This window comes from Gavialis gangeticus, unplaced genomic scaffold (assembly GCF_001723915.1).
Source record: "Gavialis gangeticus isolate Ggan-Ray unplaced genomic scaffold, GavGan_comp1, whole genome shotgun sequence".
NCBI lineage: Eukaryota > Metazoa > Chordata > Crocodylia > Gavialidae > Gavialis > Gavialis gangeticus.
Genome location: NW_017728997.1, coordinates 25309424 through 25314090, shown reverse-complemented (window position 1 = coordinate 25314090; position 4667 = coordinate 25309424).

The window sequence follows — 4667 nt, the reverse complement described above, 5'->3', positions numbered from 1 at the left end:
ACTGTGAGGTGGAGGTGGGTGAGGGGAAGAAGTCCCTGCACCAAAAGCTGGAGGAGGAGGTGGTGGCAGCGGAGGGAGTCTTTACATGTCTGACTTCGAAGGGTGAATGGGGAGCGAGGGGGAGGGCATGTAAACACTCCCTGAAATCTATCTTGATGGGCAAGTAGCTAGTTGTTTTCTAAATCTACTGGATACTAAAACATAGACTCAATATTGACATTGGTTTTATGGCACATTATAACCTGCCTAAAATCTGATTCACCGGGTACCTGCTGAATCTGACCTCTTACATTCTTCTTTTCCCCCACCTTTTCTCCCATCCCCTATTTTTCTGCCCTTTGTCTTCCTAATTTTCAACTATTTCCTTTTTCATAGATAGCCTCTTTTTTACCTTGTGTTACTATCACTGGGCTGTCTCCCTTTTGCCTTTCCCCCCCTGCTTTTTCTACCCCTCCCCTTCCCTGTTTTACCTTTTGTCTTTCTAATTTCTACCTATGGGTGACTGGTGCTTCCTAATACTGGGGGGGCACTGATCGCTGACTAAGGGGTGCAGGGTGGAGGGGAAGCGGCATGCTTCCACACGTATCCCATGGCTGGGCAGCAAGGCACATGGCACTGTGCCACACTGCTTCCAAAGGCTGCAGCAAGGCTGGAGCGGAGCCCGCCCTTGTCAGGGAGGTGGGGGGGGTTGGTGCCATGTGCCCCCTCGGCTCCCTGGTCCCAAGACCTGGCCTGGCCGGGGCTCCATTCTCCAGGAACTGGGCCCTGACCAGGCCGGGTCGTGGGACAATCAGAGCCCAGTGGCTCATCCAGGGACACAGCACGTTGGAGCCAAGGGGTTGGGGGAATGTGCAGCCGCTCCTCAGCAGTGAGCACAGTGGTGGGAGCTGCCGGGCTCCCCTGCCTCATGACCCAGCCCAGCCAGGGCCCTGTTCACAGGGAATGGGGCTCTGGCTGGGCTGGGTCATTGGACAACCCCCACAGTACAGCAGGGGTGGGGGTGAATGATTTGGCCCTGCCCCGCTCCCTCCTGCACTGTGGGGGTCTTGATCTCTTCCCCTCCCCACCCCAAACCCAGAAACTAAAGAAAGAAAGCTTACCTACCCTCCTGCTGTGTTGGGCTGGCTGTGAGCCTGGAGCACCCCTCTCCCCTGCTGCAGCAGCCTGCGGCCAGGTTGCCCTGGTGTTTGAAGGGGCTGAGTCCCATTAGCCCCCCCTTTTTTCCCAACAGCTGATTGCTGCTGCTGGCACTTCTCTTGGGGGGGCACGGCCAATCTCAGGGGGTGCACATGCACCCGCAAGCACTCCCTATGCATCACCAATGTTTCTACCTATTTACATTCTCACTGACATCCTGCCACACTTTCAGCTTCTCTCGTTCCTTGGAGTCTCAGTACAGCAGCGACTCCCTATGTCTGAAGAAGGGTGTTTGTGCCTGAAAGCTTTTTAAGAACTTTTTTACGGCTACGTGGTTGGTCTAATAAAAGATATCGCATCTACTCAAAAAAAACAAAAAAACAAAAAACTGGTCTGCCTTGATTCAACAAAGCACTTATGTGTGTATTTAAATGTAGCCATGTGAGCAATCACATCCTTACTCAGCAAAATGCATAAGTGTTTGCTTTATCTCACATGCCTGCAAAACTGAAATGTGATGGAGTTCCTTATTGAAAACACTGTTGGTGACTTTCTGTTTTAATTTTTTTGCCATTGTCTTTGGCTCTGGCATTCAGTATAACAACAGAGCCATTGTGATCACACCTCTACTTTTGAGTGTGCATGTGGTGGTGGAAAACCTGAGCCTGAAGCTTATCCATATTCCTCTTGATTCCTGTTGATGTCAGTGGGATTTAGATTAGGCTTTTGTTTATGAGGTTTCTTTCTGGTGCTGCTCTTGCACCTCCAGTTTGTGTGTCATGGGGGAGGAGGGTAGAGGGACACAGTGATAGCTGTGGGATGGCAGGAAGGGAGGTAGAAGAGTAAAGTGATAGCTTTTGAGATTATGCAGACTCTGAATTGTTTAAAATAACTTTTTGCTATAGATAACTGGTGTGAAAATTGAAACAAATACAGAGGCAGATACATCCATGATAGAAGTCAAAGTTTAGAAATTAGCAGAGAATCTCTAAAAACCAAAACACCGTTTGTATTGACATAGTGCTTGCTCAGCTGTAAATCACAAAATGCTCCACAAAGATGAGTAAGCCTGTTACACATGGGGGAACTTTGTACACAGAGGAGAATATGAGACCAGTAGTGGCCTTAGGGGAGGGTAAACTGGGCAACCGCCCAGGACCCCACACTTTAGGGGGCCCTGAAATTTTGCAACAAATGTTTGGGGGGGGTGAAGTTTTTGCAAGGAAGTGGCTCTATTTGCATTTTAACACTTGACTATTTATCAAATTCCCCCAAAGAATATTAAAAAGATTCACGATACATAGGTCATTATAATTAAGCCTCTAAGGGGCCCCAAATGACTCTCCTGCTGAGGGCCCCAACAACCCTACGGCATCACTGATGGGACGTACCGAAGGCCATACCACTACATTGTGGCATAACTGGGAATAGAATCCAGTTTGCCTGACTCCCACACTTGTGCACAGTCCCTTCAATCACAGGTGTCCCATGTACATTTATTCACATCTTTTAGCTCTCCATTGTGTACACCATGAATGATTAAACATTGATAGGTGATCAGAACGTAGGTATGGCTAGAGTCCCTGGGGGATCTTGTATCAGTTTTTGTGCATTACATTCTTTACTCTTTATGGAAAACTAACAGGAGATTATCAGGCTTGAATGTCGTCTCCTGATCATGCTCCAGGGAACATAAATCTTATTGCACCTCCATGCCGTATATTGTATCTAACAGGAGCTTTGCACCATCCCACCAGGAGGTACATGGATAAGCATACTTTTTCCTGTATAATTGTTAGATGTCTGATCCTCCGGATAACTGCATCTAAAGAATGATTTAAGGTAACTTTGTGTCTGGGGCCAAAATAATTACTTCAGTTGTATTTTTTCGTATTTTAGATCAGGACTGCAGCTGAAGATTAAACACACGAGACATTTCAATAAAATACTGTGACACTTTTGTGAGTACCTTAAAAAATCTGCCCATTTTTGTTATCAAAGCGATCCTCATTTCTTTGTACATTACTTTCTGATAGTTGCCGAAAAGACAGGTAGTGCATATTAAGATGCACAAAGCCTGGAAATGGTAGTTGCTTTGTAAATAAAATATAACTGTATGAGCTAGCTGGTAGCATTTATTAGAATTCACAGTGTGGATATTTGCTTTGTATTTGGCTTGGCTTTGTCTTTAGTACACTATAACCAGGCAAGATGATGAAATTAGGAGCATGTCTATACGATTGATTTAGTCATAAAATAGTAGAGTGGGCTGTTGTTATAGCTATGATGATCCAGAAAAAAATGATAGTCAAGGAATTTTGTGGGTGACTTATCTTTTATCAGACCAACTGCACAGCTGGGAGGAACAAGCATCTACGTCCCTCACAACTATACAGTTAGTCCAATAAAAGATCTCACCACAAAAATCCTTAGGCTTAAAGTGACATATGAGGAATGCAGCTTCTTTAGTTCTGTGCTGGGCATGTACTGATATCTATGGTACACCTGTTTGCTGGTGCACAGCCAACGTGAATGTTGTATCTGCTTCCAGATATAGCACGGGTAGAACAAATGCACTGTTCTTCACTGAGGTGCTCCCAGTGGGTCCTCTGCCTTATCTGTCATTTTAAAATTAATTCCTGCAGAACATCTCTTTTCCCACTAACTTTATCCATTATAAAGTTATCTTCTATCTTCAAATCCATTTTCCTTGTGGAATAAGCTTCTGCACAGACACATCTTTCTTATCCTTTTAAATCAAGCATCTTATTTGCCTTTTCCTTCCTTCTCTCATTCTTTACTTCATTGTGTTAGGCATAATATTTTTATACAAAGCTTGGATATTTGTGGCATTAAACAAAATTATCCGTTGCAATTTTAAAATGACCTGTTATGGAATTTGCTACTACAAAGGTTTTTGGGGAAAAATGCAAATAAACTTTATGAAAGCTAGAAGCAATCAAAGGTTTTGATATTACTAGGCTATATTTGAAATGACAATGTTGCTTTATCAGGAAAGTCCACAGGAGACCTCTCCTGATCTTCAGTCACACATGAGGTTCGTGGAAGGAAAGATGAATGTAAGCCACAGGAAGAGTGATTGGCTTATGGTGGAGTGAGAACAAACAGGGCATTGTTACTTCCTGGCTGCTTTCATGAAGAAAAGGGAAATAGCTTTTTTTAAGATGCCATTTCTGTAATTCTGTGGGAGAAAATGACTTCTGCCTCTAATGCAGAACACCACAAACGTGGAAAGCCTTTGATAAGTCTTAATTCAGCAGAAACGTGACAGCTACCACTGTACTGTCATGGACAGATTTTAACCCTGCTCCTTCTGAGGTCTCCAAAATATCATTCATGTTGTTTTTACTAATGTCAGCACTAATTATCCTGATCTCTGGAACTTGTCCAGAACAAGTCAGTCTTTCAGGGGACTAGGCATCTTGCTTAAAAGCTTAGATATCTAAGATAGCTTTAATTTATAAATAACTTTCACTATCACTAATCAGAGTTATATATATATATATATA